We start from the raw sequence: 7,928 nt of genomic DNA, 5'->3' as shown, positions 1-7,928 counted from the left end.
CTCGGGTCACCTGCAACAAAACGGGAAACGCGAGGCTTTTGAAAACAAACTGCACCACAAACCACGAACCGCACACACCAAAGTATCCTTCTGTCGTTGTTCTGACCGCTAGCTGAACCACGTCGGTTGTTTATTTCCCGCTAAATCCGGTCGCCCATGACTACCAGGCAACGGTTGCTAAGCGCCGCGGAACGATGTTTGACATTGCGTTTTGGCAGGAATGCGATGTAAACAAAGCGTCCTTGTAGCGATGGTTCGTTTTGGGAATCTCTCACTTGAACCTATTATTGCGTTGTCGTACCAATCAATTCAGCATCGTTATCACCTCCCCCCCTCCAAAAGCAATACATTTTATATAGCTCACCAAATATACGAACCAACACCACAGGGCGGAAAAATATATTAATTACAACCCTCCCCCTCCGAGTACAATCATTTCCGTGACACCCACCTGGCGTGAGCTAAATCGCACGGAATGAGATAAATTCATAACATCAGCCGGAAAGAAAAGGCTAATAACAAGTTAAAGATGATGAATTGTCACCACGCAGACCACCGGAATCACGCCCGACACCCCCTGTGACGGGCTGGAATCAATCAAAAACGGATAATCCAATTCATGCCGCGTGGTGCTAAATCACAGTTCTCGTCGGCCGGACGCACGGTGCGAATGGAGTTTTGGCAGGGCGTTTTAAAATTGCCCATGAAAAGGGTATGCCGTCGGGAAGGGGAAAGAGGGGAGGGAGATTTTCCTTTCCACCCCAGGATCCACCGCTAACGAAGGGAGAGGGAGAGAGAATATGTAACAACAACTTCATTTACTACACTTTCACTGCCACCCTTTCCCAGTGGCGACTAATATTGTGGCCCTGCTTTTTTTGTTGCTATTGCAGCAAGGACTTCACCCACAGAACGAGGACGACGAACGGGAAGGACATGGGTAGCTGTGCTGCGGGCAGGGTATCTGTTTTTTCGCTCTTTTCCGGTACCGCTCGCGAACCCCTCCGGGCCAGGCTCGCTAGCGCTGGCGGTTTAATTTTGAACGCAATTAATCTTCATTATGTCTCCGCGACCGGCCGCCTCACGGTGTCCTCCGACCCGCCCGGAACCGGAACGGAGCTGGTGGAAAAATGGTGGAAAATGGAAATAGGGAAACCGGCGGTAACCGGCTAAAAAAAGGGGTGGATTGTAAGCGAACCGATCCGAAAACCCAAAAGTCACCACCTCGCGAAATCCTTTCTTCCCCTCACTTTCTCTCTCCCTCTCTCTCACTCTCTCTCGCTATCGAAACATGTCAGTAATGACGGGAAAATCGGGTTTAAACAGCGAGTAACGAGTGGAGTGATTGAGCGTGCCTGCGTGGGTTTGATGTGGTTTTCCAAAAAGCTACTAAAATCCTGTATCCACAGCGAAGACGAGGGTTTACGAGACCGACCCTAAACGTGTACCGTGCCGTTTCAGCATCCAGCCTACCGAAAAGGATGTAGCCACGTAAATCTGGCTACAACGAAAAAGTGAATCATTTTCTAATCTAAATAGCAGCGCATTTGCGCCCTTACCGCCGCTCGTTTTGTGAATTATGCGTTTGGAAAACAATTTCCACGGGATTACAACGTGAGGCTTTATCTACCCCGGGGTTCGTTTGCTTCTTCGGCGAGGGCAAACGCTGGTTCGCAGTAACGAGGGTTGCCACGGCGTGTTAGCACACATGCACACTTGTAGGAGTTAATGGTTGACACACTCAGCGGGAGCACACTGGCGTATCAGATGCCCGATATCGAGATACAATAACACGGCGGATTCTTAAGAACAAGCGATAGATATCGCTCCGTCCTGCCAGAGGGGACGAATTTGTAATCCTCACCCGATTGCCGGTTGTCATGACGACGCTTGATTCTTGTTCGCACGCTTGCTGGGGGCGTTGAATAAAAGGTGTTGTTTATTTTGGCGCCATTTAGCGATTTTACACAGCGCGTCAACGAAGGAAGCGATTTGCGTTGATGCTTTGCATGTGCGAGGAATTAAGCCAACAAATCAATTAGCCAGCTAAATGACTCTTTCATTGCGATACAAACTGTAAAAATCAGCATGCAAGCAAGTGCTTTTGCTTCGTTTAAATTGCCGCTGCATGAAGTTCGGTCACTGTCACAATTTCACGGTCGATTTCAGCTGACAAAACGATATTGTAGCTAAGCTTATAAAAGCTATTCGTTTCCAACACGCACCCTGTTGCACGATTATTACACGTTGGAAAGATCCCATCCCACAAGGGAGCCTTCAAAAGCCCGGTGTTTTTCTTGTTTTCTTCATGTAATGGACCCAGCAATAGTCGAGATTTGCGCAGAATTCTCGGGTCGTGCTTTTATTTTCCTATACGTACCGCCCAGCCCAGGTTGCGTCAGATGTTCGTCATCGCAAGCATGCTTTGGTTCGGCACCTTTTCTCGGAGTGCTATTTGTTCAGCTTGCCGGTCGGTGGGACTTTCACAACTCCCAGCGGAACCGTAACCATACCGAACAGTGTCCGACAGGACGGAGTAATGATACAATCGGCAGCGCCTTCGTTCTTGCTCAGAACCCTCTCAGGGGTCCAAGAAACACGCAACAATGGTCAACGGAAGGAAGCCAATTTGTCATTTACAAAGACAACGCCCTCTGTTTGGTTGTTATTGTATTATGGGACAAGATCGTAGGTATTCGTAGGTCTGGTGAGAAATATAAAAACGCCTCATAATGCAAAGGCTTCCATCCGCTAGCTACTGGAGAAGCTAGAGCTAGAAGCATTTTTTATTTTGCGACAAACTAACGGATTGTAATGTGTCCCTTCTCTGCATAACCCACTGGTGTAACTGGTGGAAAACACCGATGAGAGATCTCCATATTGTTTAATGTACTATGACCGCGCCTGTAGACGAATCTGGAAACCAACGGACCGTGGTCACGTGGAGGCACTCAGCGAAATTGAATCGGATCGATAAACAGAAGCACCGAAAGCGGATGGTTCGAAAAAGGGTTGTTCGCTTTGTTTGCAAAAAAAAACAATCCCTAACTAACTGGGTGGAATATTCCCCAGTCGGTTTTTGTCCAGTTTTCCGGATGGCTGGTCACCAAACAAGCTCGTTCATCCGCTGAAAGAAAGAAAAAAATCCCTCCATTTGCCTAATTTATTCGTGTTCTAATTCATTGAGCCGTCGCCTTCCGTTACGGGATAAATGCCCGTCTACGGGTTACGAGCGGACGCTGGATATCCGGGAAATTCCACGTCAATCCTGGAGCGTCCGTGTTTGGCTCCGTAACCTAAAGATCCCGGGGTTAGTTAGTACCTTTGACGCTTGATCGGTTAGTTCCGAGGACGGGCTTTGGAGATGAAGCTCTCGCCTGACAACGATCGCCTAAAACAGCCTGAAAACAACAAACGAGTGCGCTTGTTCAAACATCCACAGCGCCCACATGTCTGCACAGGTCCGAAAGCCATTGAACCCGGGTAGTTTTGTTTTTCTTTCGCATGCTTCAAAGCGTGCTATCGATATGTCCTTTCTTTTGCTCTTCCTTTACACCGAATCTCGCTGGAAACTCTCCAGACCTGCCCTGAGTCCTGTAATTACAACGAATGTCCGCAGCAGCACCATCAGCGGACCGATCGCTGACGACAAGCTGTCTGGCTCGTCGAGACGACCTGGCGTGCGTTCTTCCGCAATGTGCCTGCTTCTTGGGACCCCGTCATTATCCAGCGGAGGTGTAAAAATCCTCTAGGTCAGGATCTTGCCGCCCAAACACCTGGAAGGGATCGAAACCCAGGGGGTTGCCCTCGCTCGTTTTGGTCCTCTTTGGCGAGGTCACAAAACTGCTTAAGAAGTTTATGCTTTGTTTACTTGCGCTCATTAACGGACCGCTTGCTTTCCGGCCTGGTTCGTCATCTCTCGAGATCCCGTGCGGGATGCTGATGAGTTTCGTACTTTCCAGATACCCTCGGCGATCGGGTTAGGATTTGCTTGGCGTTCTAAGGACCCGTTCGAATTCAAGAACTAACCGACGGTGGGCATATAAGTGGCGTCCGGATGAAACCACCAGCAGGATTAGTGGGGAAATTCGGAACACACCCCGAGAACGCACCGAGAAGCCCAATCTCGGCCGATCAAAAGCTCAGCCTTGGAAATTCCGTGACGCGAGCCAAAAAGTTCGTCGACCGTTAGTCATCGTCACAAGATCGTGGATAAAGCTGTTCACGGAACGACAAGAACCTCCATGTCGGTGGAGGTTGGGAAATATATCTGCCAGGCTTAAAACCCTCTCCAAAGCTGTCAAAATACGCTTCATGATACGTTAAGCCAGACTGATCACGTTGAGGCAGTTTTTGTGCGTGTTTTTATTTTTCTCTAACAGTATGTTCTGTTTTCGTTTTCTGAACATTACAAAACAATTGCAAAATACGATCCATTTTAGAAAAAAAAAATAGTTCCCCTCAATAGCTAGCATCTTTCGAATGGACGTGAAATTTTTGTTGTGTTAAGGTGTCCATCCCATAACTTATCTCATCCTGGCAACAGCTTTCTATTTGATGAGCCGGCTCTGTATCAAACCGACATCCGGCAAACCATCGGCGCGATAAATGCTCTCACACGGCACACAATAAATGGTGATTTTCTCCTCATAATCGATCGATTCCCGGATTCAAGCGGCCAGTCAGTTTCTTTCAACACCCGCCATGAAAGATCGAGAATCCCCGCGAGCGTTTCCTAGCAACGAACAGCGTGTGCCTTTTTCCGACTCCATCCGATCCGTTCCATAGACTACTACGGTAATTCTACCGTTTCAAATGTGCTTCCTTCCGGTTCGGCTTCAGCGCGTCGCGCGTTTGGCTTTCGAGTCCCAGCCGACGGCCATTGTTGCACCCGTCGGAATTTTCAATCCGATGCGATGAGGTTTGTGTCACAGGAAGGAGAAAAAAAAGCACACCACCCGGATCCGTTCCACCTATCGTAGGACAACGCAATAAATAAAAGGAGAAAGAAACTCACACACACACACGGCCTGGAAGGATGCAATCGTCAAATGGGATTCCTGCTGGTTGACTCCTCGTTCACAAAAGCCGGTTCGATCGATTGTTAGCGCAAACGACGAGAGATAAATTGAAGTCCAACCGAGCCGGGGCCGAAGAGGTGTTAGTCATTCAGGTGATGGAAGCATGAATAGAAGTCCAGCTTTCCCTCGGCCACTGAATGGTGTGCGGGACCTATCGGTGCGGTTCTTACGCGACCTTCGCAGCGGAACTCGGAACTCTTTCTACTTCCTTCCCGTTCGAGCACCGACACCATCCTTACCGGATCCGGTCATCCTCATCTTCCGAGTCATCCAATGCGTCCGTTCGGTGCGGTCATAACGTCAAAAAGGGTCCTCCAATACGAGGGATATGCTACAACCATCCTGCCTCCGAGAACACGCCAGAAAGTGATCCAAAAGAAGCCAACCATTCGGTTGACGTAATTGATGTGACACACTGGCCGTAAAGGTACTGCGCACTTCCGAATGCTATTCGCTTCGATTTTAGGGGTGGATATGCACGGCATTCAAAGAGATATGATAGGGCGATTCTACGCTTTCGGTGAGGATCTCCCAAAAGAAAAAAAAAGAGAACATCTTCCCGAAGGCGTACGTCTGGCCTGGCGACTCTTGGGCAGGATCTTTGCGGATCGCTTTGAGGTCTGGGACATGTACACGCCGCATGAAAAGAAATGACAAGGTAAAGACGCTCGGATTGACCTTTGAGGCGTTCCACACGGGTCACTTTGGGCGTTTGGGTGTGAGCAATTTTTTTTCCGGGACATTATTTGTTCCGAGCGCAAAATTGCTGATCACCGGGGCAATCAATTACACGGCGATCCCTTACAGATGTGGCATCGCCGAAGGGCAAACGTAAACAGCACGCAGTTGCATTTTGTGTGACAAATTGACTACTTCGGTGCAGTTTAACGGACTCGACCAGTCATGGATTCGAGGGGCAGGATGTGAATCCCTCGGTTGGTGTTTGCCTTCGGTTTAAATATGGAAATTTACAGCTTCTGAAAGAAGATTCATCGATTGAGAACGTGTAACGCAGTACAATATCCAAATTCAAGTAAATCTCCTCGTTAGGGTCTTTCAAAGAGGCGTGAACGATGCTCAAATATATGAGAAACTAAAAAATCCTTAGATGGTTCTGTGGATGGCTCTTTCACTTTGTAATATAAATTACAAAGCCTTTATAAATAATGGGGAGTGCTATTTAACCACTGAGACGGAGCTGAGCGGGTCGTATTTTTAGGGTCAATATGAATTCACTTTAGTGGAAATAATCACCAGTATCAACGGACTCCAACTCCTGCCCTTTATCAGCAGCGTTCATGTGGAGATTGAGCAAACATTTGACAAGTTCTCCACTATCTACGTACATTAATCGAGGAACGACGGAACAAAGGATACATTTAAAAGCGCTCTTCATCAAGAGACATCCAGCTCGAAAAGCCTCGCTCCTTAATAGTCTCCAACAATGGTCCGGTCAAGGTTTGCAAACGATGGTAAAGGCATCTACTTCGGCACCCATTAGTGTCCCGGAGTGTCCTTCATCGATCGATTGGAGGGCTGTGCGGACAATGGGCGTGAGCAGAGAATGGATCCTTCATTATCCTTCAACAATCCTTGCCAGGCCCCCGTCGAAACGGGCTTCGTGGTGGGGTCATTTGTACAAATATTACATTTACAGCACGCTCCACCGCTGAATCAGGACATCATTGCTAACGGGCTAGTTCCACTACGGTCCGCCCCAACGGTTGACCGCCTGATTGGTGATTTCCTTTCCTTCCCATCCCACTGCCATTTCTCATTAACTCGTGCGTTTGTCAGCTTCACTTCCGCCCGCCGCTGTTTTATGAGTTCTGTCCACTTGCCACCCCCACAGAGTCGATGTAATAGCCGTTTTTCCCATGAACATGTCCTCCCACGGGATATTTATACTTTATGTGTCCATTTTCGTCCCGCTCCTAAAGACCCTTGATGTGGGGGGGCGTAATGGAGGCGAAAAAAGGCAACATCACCGAAGAAATGAGCAAACGTGCAGCCCGCCTCGAGGGACTCGTGAATATACACCACCATTATCGATCCCCGGGTGTAACGTGCCCTGCCGAGAGGGTCTCCACCTTACACGGCAAGCTGAAACACTCCACCAACCAAGCCCGTCGACCTGAAAATCGATACGAATATGACCAGCAAAACAGGTCCTGCCACACAAGCGCGCTTACTTTTGCAATTGTGCTGCCACAGGGCGGGGGACGACACAAAGGACATGCGGTGACCGGGGGGGGGGGGGGGGGGCATCCCATTCAACCCTCCCCGAAGCACGCTTAATTGAGTTTCAGTGCAGTGATTTCCCGGAGGTCCTACTCGCCATGGCATGCTACGATGAAAGTACTTTGCCGCAAAACACGCGACCGAGGCGAGAGTAGCTGAAAGAGGGGATAATGCTTCACAGCACCACATTGTCGTACACTTTTCCGAACCCAATCCCCCCCCCCCCCTTGCCGGGTGGGATGGGAGCACCATTTTACGATCCAAAAAAAAAAGGGATCACCAAGGGGTTTTGGAGAGCGACGGCGACAAGAACACAAAAAAAAACAACGGCGAATCACGCACACAATCTACTGCGGGAGTTTTCACTCGAGTAGGCCATGCGTCCTTCTGCGTCGCTCGCGAATGATTTTCATTCGAAAGGTGGTGGAAGAAGAAGAAGAGGTATAAAACACACACACACACACACACTCGCACATTGGTGCCTTGTCAGCGCGGGGATAACGTTTGTTTTCTGTTTTTTTTTTAAAGTGATAGAAAAGGATACCGCTTTTTCGGATCTATTCAACCCGCTCGAGTGGTCGCACGCTTCTGGCCTTCGGTGGTGGG

The sequence above is a fragment of the Anopheles nili genome, chromosome 2 (genome assembly GCF_943737925.1).
Source record: "Anopheles nili chromosome 2, idAnoNiliSN_F5_01, whole genome shotgun sequence".
NCBI lineage: Eukaryota > Metazoa > Arthropoda > Insecta > Diptera > Culicidae > Anopheles > Anopheles nili.
This window is presented reverse-complemented; position numbering follows the sequence as displayed.